The sequence below is a fragment of the Coloeus monedula genome (genome assembly GCF_965178545.1).
Source record: "Coloeus monedula genome assembly, chromosome: Z".
In the NCBI taxonomy this organism is placed as follows: Eukaryota; Metazoa; Chordata; class Aves; order Passeriformes; family Corvidae; genus Coloeus; species Coloeus monedula.
Window position 1 is genome coordinate 31675461 of NC_138822.1, and position 10365 is coordinate 31685825.

The following is a 10365-nucleotide window of genomic DNA, read 5'->3' on the forward strand; positions in this document are numbered from 1 at the left end:
ATTTGTTTTCAAATCTGAGTTGTCCCTCTTTTTGTCTTGTACTTTGTGTACATTAGCGTATTCTGTCAGAATATTGTAGGACAGGGGGCCTCCATATTCACAGGGCCAGCATCTCTCACTACTGTGTTTGATGAGAAATTGTTTACAGACCAGGATGAATTGAATTCACTGTTACCCTTTCTTCTAGGTGTCATGAAAACATGTAAAATAAAGGTGTTTAAATAGGTTTCTTTAATTCTGTGGATTAGTGAAGAGAAAGAATAATTAGTAAAGGTGTGGTCTCTGTTGAATCCGTAGCCGCTGAGGCTAGTGCTAGAAGAATACACCCAGTTCAGAAGTTCCGGTGTGGCAGTGGCTGTGAGCTTGCAGCTGCACCTGCCTTTCCCCAGCACGGAGAATCTGTGAACTTCGAATGGTATGAAATGCTGTCTTTACTCTAACTGGCTTCATGCTTCTAAAACATCAGGTGTAAAAATGTGAAGTGTGCTTAAATTAGCAAATGTGTTGCTGGAAGACCAGTCTTTTATCTAGCTCTTTTGCAGGCATCAAATTCTGCAAATAGAAATGTTTTCTAGGTTGAATAATATTTCACAGCTGTTGTAGAGTTAGCCAGCAATAACTATAACTGGAGAATTTGAATAATTTTTGAGTTGATAATGATAGAATAGCTGGGGGTTTTAACAATAGCAATGTAAATGTAACTACAGTGCAGCACAGACAACTTTAAAGGATTTTAAAATGTTGGAATGATTTATTTCTTTTGAGACCTCAATATTGAGAGTTTATGTTGTCAACATTTAGTCGGAAACTGCAGAAAGGAGTTTTTTGAAGGATCAGGAGGTAATGAACTGATTCCTGGCAACTCAGTCTTAAGATGAGCACTAATTTAGGGTTAGTATAATGAGTCAGCAGTGCTAATATTGTTCTTTTTGTTGTTGGGGGTTTTTTGTTTGTTGGTTTGGGGTTTTTGTTTGTTTGTTTGTATGCTTTGTAACAAAGTAAAGTATGGTGGTATGTGCAGAAGTATGAGCAGCTTATGTACTGTGTCCAAACCCACCATTAACAATAAAGTAATGTCTGCATTTCCAGACAAGACAGATTATTGAAGGTTTTGAAGCAGTTTGTTTGTTTATTTGTTTTTTCAAAAATTCAAGTACACCTGTAACAGGATAGCCTAGGTATTATAAGGAGTAGAATCAAAGTTTGAATCTTACAGACATGTATTACTGTGAGAAACAGGGGAAATGCAGTATGCTGACGGAAGCTTGTGAGCTCTTGGAATGTGAGGATGGTTGCTGATGGAGATGACGACAGATGACACCAGGGAGGAGGTTGTGTGTGAATTCCTTTCTGCCATTAGAGACATTCTTGCTAAAATTTGTGGACACAGAACTTGAGTCCTGTAGTAACATGTTTACTGATACGTTGTGAATGCACATTAATGGATGGTTTTTTATAATGTGTCTGTCGTGGGTTGAGAAAAACCAGCAGTTGTACCCAGACAATTGTGGGAAACAAAAATTAACCATCCACAAGTATGAGACTACTGAAATAAAAGGCAGACACAGAGCTGCTCAGGAATCAATCTGCTAAGGGTTTTGTTGCATATTGGTTTGGATGACAAGGAAGTATGAACACTGGGGAGAGGAGATTCATTTTGAAGAAGGACTAAGTCAGTTGATTCTGTCTGTCTGAATAGATTCTTGACGCTGATTCTGAGCAATGAAATACTCTTTTTGAAGTTTTATTCTTCCTTTGTTTTGGGAACAGGATTTCTACACAAACATACCAGATCTTCCTAACTTTTTTTTTTCTGTTAGCTGGAGCAGCTTGCAAGATGCCTGACTCTTTCCTAGCTATTTAATAATTTTGATGCTAGGTTTGCATATTATTTTTTTACTTGCTTATTTTTCAGAGGATGGAGTTTACTTCTAATTTTCTAGTTTTAGTTCGTATGTGCCTTGTTTTCCATCCTTCTGAAGATGGGATGAGAAAGATAAATATAGTCACTGCTGACTACAGCTGTGAGCTAGACAGGGGTAGTCAGTTTTTGTGGCCTTTGTAAAGGTGAGGAAGCAATGGTGCTGTTTTGCATGGGCATATGGGACCGCTTACAGCTGTTACTGTATTTGTGAGCATGGTCTCTGTCATCTGGGATGGTAACTTGTAATAGCTCTTCATAGCATGACTGGGCTCAGACTGGGACTCAGTAATGACTCCTTATCCTGTCTGTGCCCCAAGCGTGTTGTCTAAAAGCCTTTCAACAATGTTTTTGATGTGTGTGATAATCTTGACATGTGACTTCCACTTTATCTTTCCTTTGAGAAAGGCAAGGTAAAATTCTTTCTAGTTACCTGTGTCCCTAGTTCTTTTGGAGTCCCACACTGTTTTGGTAAGTCCACAAACTACTTTGTGAGTATGCCTGTGAAGTTCGTCCTCTTGTAGTTCATCATTTGTTGTGCAAAGCAGCTGAGAGAACTTGGCTACAGTCAAACACTGAGCACAAGTAGCAGGTAAAATTCAGTATTCTCTCATAAGAAATGCTGTCTTTTTATCCATCTGTCATCTTCTGAAGATAATTGTAGTATCTTCAAGATATTGGAGTTGGATCGAGAAGTTGGAGGTAGCTGCCTATTCCCTTTCTGAGAAAAATAGAAATTTTTTATCTGTGATGGGATTTAAATTTTCACTGCTCCAAATGCTGTAGTTGAATGACAGTAAGTTATACTTGCTGTCTTACTACTTTCAGAATTCTGATCCGCAGGCTGTTGCAAATGGGCCGTAGGGCCATACAGTGAGACTCCAAAACATCTCAATTCTCTGTGCTTGTTGGTTTGCAAGAAAGTTTTATGGTTGGCTGACGGGGATCTCTTGTTGCAGCCTTGCTTATTTGCAATCCTGTGTCCAGGAACATCTCATGTTAATTTCTATTCCCCTTTCTACATTTTCATTTGAACCACCCACAAAACCAAGGCAGTTGCTGCTTTCTTAGTTATATGCTGTTTCCTTAGTTGTAGGTTTCCCACTGCAAATGACATTTAAAAAACAGGCAAAACCAGCAAAACCACCTTCAGATAATTTAAACAAGACAATAAGAGATTGAATACTGCTTAACTGTTGAATTTTTCTACTACTCCTTTGCTGAAAGCCAGACTTCATGTGGTACAGTTGTAGTTCAGGCAACTGTTTTAGTAACTCCTTGGGTATGGAGACTGTGATTGCAAAGATCAATCACCTGCTCCTCACTGTTAGTAGCCATAGACACCATCACTTGAATTTCCATGTGGAATATTCTTGAATCAGCTACAGAGAGAGCTGCTGTTCTTCGGCTGATGAGAAGTAGCTCATTACACTGTGCTAACACGTATCTGTGATTGGCTAATCTAATCTGTGTAGCTTTGACGTCCGCCCCAGTTGTGGGGATAGGGGATAGGACAGCACAACCAAGCGTTTTAAAAATAGATGCAAGTGTATACATAGGGTTACTGCAACTCCAGTCTCACTGTGATGTTAGGTTAGTTATGTTAGGCTTGATAGTCCGCCATCTGTCTACCCAGATTTGGTGGGTTTGTTGTCCCTTTTATTTTTTTTTTTCCCTAAGTATGGCAAAAAAAGAACTTTCTTTTTTGTTCTTATCTCTGAAATCACTAGATGTATTTATGAGATGGCCCTTGCAAACCAGTGGGATGATGTTAGAGGAGGATACGAAGGTTCGAAAATGGAAGAAGTTGCCAAGAAATGTGGGTGCCTAGTGGGAGTAAGAAATGATCTTCTGATAACAAGCAGCAAATTAAGCTTCAGAATATTGCCTTTGTTAGATGCCTGGAGAAGCAGGAGGTAAACCTATGGAAATTGTAGAAGATGAGCAGGGGTAAGAGCAGTGTGTCTGTGTATGTCCCAGGTGGCCCATCAGCCACCTGTGAAGAGAGGCTGTGTGGGGGCTATAAGTGCTGAGCTATAGGAAGGTCATTAAGGTCTTTAGGAGCAGATGGTGTAAGGCCTAAACTGCAGGAACAAAATTGGAGGGTACTGAGGATGAAGCTGGAAAACGGCACACCAACATCAAACTGCTAAGGCGTGGAAGGGGGAAAGAGTAGTGACCAGAGAGGAAAGGTGGGTCATTAGAGGTATCTCTGTCGCTTTTGGTGATATTTTCTTAGCCCCTAAACAGGTTTGTCATGTAGAGGAGGGAAGTTAGAGGAAACTGGAAGTTAGAAAGAAGAGTGAGTGCTGAGCACTGGAAAGATCAGGTATATGTCAGAGAGAGGCAGATTGCTGAGGTGATAATCCCACCTGACTGTATCTTTCTATCTTATACATGTTAATTATTTTCAAACACAACTAGAATGGTTTTCATTTTAAGGGTGGAGATAGTCACCTTGAATTGGAGTAGTTGAAAGGGAAGGCATGAAAGGTTTCTTTAAGAAAAACTAATTTTACAGATTTTTAAATTGTGTTTATTTTGAGCAGTCTCAAACACAGAATTTTGATTTAGTGTATCTCTGGCACATTTTCATTGTAGGAAACACTTGTGCATATTAGTTTCCAAAATTCCCTGCTGAAGGAAGTGCTCTGCAAAAAACCAGATGATAATATCATTAAAATGTGAGACTGTAGAAAAATGTACGTAACAGGTTAGTAGTTTGCATACCTAAGAACTTAGTGGTTGATTAAATAAGCTATCTAATATCTAATTTAAATCACTTGAGTAAAATGCCAGTGGTGTTACACAGGTGGCTAATTGGGCATATGCATAAGAATTTTACCTGCCTAAGGTGGGTTTCGGAGGGAAGTTGCATGTCTTCTCTTAATGCTACCCTGTCACCTTTAATTGAAAGAAATCAGATGCAAATGCCTTTTCTTTTTTTAGTGGGGAAGATTCTTTCTCCTTCTGTCCTTGTTCATGTTTCATTTGATAAGAGAGTGTTCAAACTCAGTATTTAGAATTTCTTACCATAATTCTTGCTGGGGAGTTGAATGCTGTATGTAGATTTCATAACTCTGTGCTATACTTGTAAGTTACATTGTGTGGCTAATTAATGAATGGAAAGGATTTGTTGTTTTTGTTTGTTTATTTGCATTCAAATCAACAGCTTTGATTTGTGTGTGATAGAAAACCAGAGCTCCATAAGCTGCTTCAAGCAGATTATGGGTAATGTGGCTGGCATATTAATCCAGAGATCTTGGTTGATGTTGACAGCAGTTTCTAGACACTGCCCTGTGTTTCCTTAAGAACTTTCTATTTGTGATTTTGTAGGGTATGAATAGATGTTGTTTGGGATTTTTATTACTTTAAACAAAACCAAAACAAACAAACAAAACTCCCTTATTTTTCCTTTTAAGAAAACACAAAAAAAGAGAAACCATAGCAAATTTAACTGACCTATCAAGAACTTGTGTTTAAGATTTATTTGCCCATATTCTTGAAAAATGTGAACAAAAGCTGTACTGCAGGAAAGTAGTATTTATATGCCCTAGTGCTAAGGTGTAGGTAATGGTTTGAAGACCTGTTGTCCAACCCCCAATTTTGCAACTTAAAACCCAAGAAAACCTACCTCTAAATAAGGAGTTATTTGAGTGAGGAGGGCTTGAGTTGTCTATTCAATGTGGCAGATCAGTGCATTATTGTTGCTGCTAAAAGCTGGTACGATTTCCAAGAAATCCTAATACATAAATCTATTATTTAAAATTTTAACACCTCTTTCCTAAAATGTCTTCCTCCTCCTATAGTCAGTATACATTACATTACAGATTAAAATTAATAGAGTTTTAAGAGATGGGGATTGTTTATAAAACACAAAAGCTTTGTTATAATAGTGGTCTAAATAGGTAATTATGGGACAGATTTTCTCTATGGATTTCAGTTATGTTGACTCATGGTAAACCAAGTATGTACTCTCTTAAACATATTTAAATTACTTATTATCTTAGCATAGGTTTAAAATTTACTTATTTTTATAATAGAAAATGGTGAACTTTTATCTAAGTATTTCAGACTCTATTTTTACAGAAACAAGAAAAAGCTACTTTAAAAACAACCTCTCACAGTTTAAAGTATTTGATGTTGAATAAAGAAGAAACAAAATGAAAATGCTGTGTGTAACAGCTGGTAGTAAAAGCAAAGAAACGTTTATGTAATTTGTCTGTTGATAGAATGACTGCTAGGAGAGCTTAATAATTCTGGAAATGACAGATGTAATGATTTTGTTTTGTAGTTGAAGCCAGAAGGCTGAAAAGACTACTTTTAAAAAATTTTAAGTTTTCTTACAACTTCTGTGTAGTTTCACAGCTTTCACCAGACCAACAACTGGATGTTGCAAGGTGGGAAACAAACACAGCAAAATGGAAATGATGCTCCTGCTGCTCTGATGAAGGTCGTTGCTGCTTTGATGCATCATCAGTCTGGGCCTGGAGCATTGCTGGGGACTTCTGCAGTCCAGGCTTGGCTTACTCTGGAACTGGTGTATGTGTGGGCACATATGTTTTGTTTGTTATTTATGTCTCTTCTCATGATGTGAGCCCAGGTGTGGCTCACAGCTAATCTGGGAGATCATGGTAGGATCGTGGATTATATTTTTAAAACAGAACTTGGTTTAAGGTGTGTGGTGATTCATAGGAAATGCATGGCAGTCCTTGAGGGGTTTGGTGATCCAATACTTCTGCACTTGCTGAAACAGGTCAAAGCTTGGGTCAGACATTACTACAGTTAATTTTTTGTCTGAATAGGCCAATGCTTCATCACAGGACTGGACCTGTCTTTGTATCCTTCAGGCTGGGTCTGGGTTGGTTTTCCCAGTTTAGCAGAAAAGTTTTGCAGGTTGTGGCTTGAGCACCGTGGCAGCTGTTCTCTAAACTGCAAATCACAGGTAAAAAGACTCCCCAAAACAACTAATTCAATTGTAATTATTAATAGAAACAAATTTAAATCCGAAGATTGTTCACCTGCATGGTTATTTGTCCCAGTTATTATCTTATGTTGAAAAGGCCTTGGATGATTTTTTGTGATTTTATTTTTTTAAGGAAAATGAGCTGTTCAGGTAAGCTGTGCTGTGTAAGTAACTATCTATTTCCAGTACTTGTCAAAATTTGATACAACCTTTGTTCAAGTATTTCATGATCACTGTAAAGTATTTCTCACACTGGTCTCTCTGAGGTAATGATTAGTTGTGTTTCATAGAGGAGTTCAGGCAGATCAAGTAACATGTCTGTGTTCACCTGAAGTCTGTGCTATTGCTGGAAATTCCTCTAAATCCTTGTCTGTCAGCCTAACCACTCAGACTTCACTTCCCCTGAGATAAAGGCACCCAAACCCAGTTTTAAGCTGTATTTAAGCCCTCTGACATACTGTAAGAAATAACATAGCTTTTGGCTTACTATCTTTCTGCAGTTTTGTGTCATTCATTATTGAGGAACTGCAAGGGGATGAATATATCTCTTGATTCCTGCTCAAATCCACATGTGAGCTGGAAGCTGTGTGTACTGTGCATCTTGCATCTCTTTCATGCACTTCTGAGACGAAAAAGAGGTTGTAGATATAATTTATAATTAAACCAATTTGCAATGTTGCTCACTTGTTCCATGAGTTGTTTGGTTTTGGTTTTTTTTTTTTGCCTTAATGCTAATAGTAATAAAGATTTTGTGAATAAAGAAGTGCCTGTGCTGCACAGGAATCTGTTCACTCATCCTGTTAAATGTGGTTTTTGTTGGCGTTCCATGAATTGATCTGTTACCCTCTGGTGCTGCAGCTGTTCCTAAAAAAGGACGTGCCATTTCTCGTGTAATAGCTTGCATAATGCTGACAAGGGAGAAAGTCATATGATTCCACATTAAAGCAAATATTGTTCGTGTGAGTTTTTTACACAAAACCATTAATATTATTTTGTGAAATGATATGTTTTTGAAAAATGTAAGATTTATTTTCTTTCAGTTGAAAAATGAAATGCTTAAGTTGCCTCATTTGAAAAATAAAATAAATTTTCTTGCCTCCCCCCCCCTCCCCCCCAGCACACACTTCTAATATGCTTTTATGTACAAATGGTCATGATGAGTTTGGTTGCTTAGGGCTACCTTGCATGTGCTCAGTCAGCCTGACTGTGTGCTAACCAATTGGAATTGTACCCTGTGAGCAGAGCATGGTCGTGCAATGTGTGACAAAGATTTGACCTGACAGTTTTACAGTCATGCAGTGCATGGAGGCTTAGAACAACAAAAACGGGCATGAGGAACTGCATGGCGGAGACCTGTGCTGTTCCTGCTGCCTCTGCAGCAAAAACGTGTTAATGCCCTTCAGTCAAGAAAACCTGAAAAGCTGTTTTCTCCTGCCCTTTTTCTCTCTCCTGTTCTACTTGAGACTGGCTAGATGTGAAGCCATTTATATTTTTACTTTGTTAAAAATACCGACAAACCAATTGTGTTTTAGTGATAGTATTTCATTGCTGTTGGAAGACATTTCATTTGTCTTTGGTAGGTTATTTTGCATTTCATATTTGAGGTGCTTGTATTTTGTATTGTGAAGTACTTCCTTATGCTCTGCTGTAGATTGGCATTGAACGTTCTTCTTTTATCACTTGTTTAATGCTTTAATTATAACTTGATAACTTTGTGAACAGTTACTGATTTCTTCAGGGATGTAATGAGCTTAAATGCGAACTGTTTCTGACCTCATCAACACTGAGACAAAATACGTCACACAAGTGTATGAGAGCTTGTAATTTTACGTGTCTAATATGCTGCATGGTAAAAAAGATAAATAGTTATTTAGGAGGGGTGCTGGGTAGGTTTTACTTGGTTTAGTCTTGAAAATTTCTCTGTATTGTTTTCTTTTGCGTGACATGTTCTCTGTAAATGCTGTAAAAGAAGAAGTCAAATGTGACTACTGTGAGTTGAGAGTAAATAAAATCAAAGTGTGCCATGAGAAATTAGATAGCCCAACAGAAACAGAAAAGAGGTCTGTGAATGATTTTGAGGGTAATTTAATGAATGTATTAATTAGCCTTTTTTGCTTATAAGCAAAGATATGGTTGCTGCTTTTATTTTCATAGTGGTGTAGTGGTTGGAAGCCAGATAATCTACTGGATTTCTTATTGCATGTTTTCTGATTTGGTCCTGCATTATTTTGTTCCAAAAAAATGTCAGGAATTATTACCTAGAGGCTTGAAGTTATAGCTTGTGGCTTGTTTGTCTGTTTGTCATGTAATCATGAAACCTCAGCTCAATTTCTTTGTTAATAGTGGAGTTACCTAAGCGCTTCGGTATTTTTTCAATAATAGAGGAGGGTTGCGCTTTCTGCCAGCATACAGAAAATTTAATTTTTTGTTTTTCACATGGCAGTATTCCTTTACAGCAGAATTTACCTGGCCTGTTGCAGTTAACCAGGTGGTAAAGCCTCACCCGCTTGTAGGAGTAGCGTCACGGGGTCTTATACTTCTTGCTTTTTCTTGCAACATGCTTATGTCAGCATAGTCAGTGCAGTATTGCTGGTGTGTTTGAGAACTGTTATATGGGCAGGCAAGCCACATCTGCTAGAGATGAGGTGGTGGATAAATTTCACCCCTGACAGCAGCTCCTCTGTTTGCTGTGCATTGCTGCTGCATTCAAAAACATGCACACCTCGCCTTTGGCTCTGGAAATCAGTTTGCTTGTGAGCAGGAGGAGCCAAGGGAATTGGTGTTATCAAGGGCAAGGGCAGCCCTGAAATGTGGAAAGAAACAGGTGGAGAATTAAGAGAGGCAGCTAAGTATCTGATAGGGTCAGTAAGCAATAGTAGGAGGAATGTGACAAACTAGAAGGGAAGGCAGGAGAAAACGTAAATAACAGCTGAGGGGAAAGAATGACCTGAATTTGGAAGGAAATGGCTCTGAGGAATGCATGTGTATGTCTGAACAATAGCATTAATGGAAAACATTAGTGTTTTCATCAGCAACAGTGTTAAAGGTGGCAGTTGTAGATGCCAATGAAGTGCCGATGTCCAAGTTTGTTGTTCAATTTTAACAGGGAAAAAAAATCTCTCCTTTAGGAAGAGCAGCCTCTTCTCTTCAATCAACTTAGTAGTAGCATATTATTGCTGTTTAAAAGCTTCTAAAATGCAGACTTTTAATTTCTACTGAGTCAGAATAAGATGTTCTTATGCACTTGATTTACCTGTGTCAGTAGGATAATGAATGGTGGATTAAATAGAGGGGACTGAAGATAAAGAGGAAAAAAAAATCATTATGCACTAAGATTTAACATAAAACTGAGAGAAAAAGACTCCATAATGAAGACTAGGAATCATAAAACTTGTATAAAACTTCTGTGTTTAGAGACTTGTGTGATGAGTTCATAGGAGCTGAGCAAGACAGATTAAGATCCCTGCGTTCCTCCAGA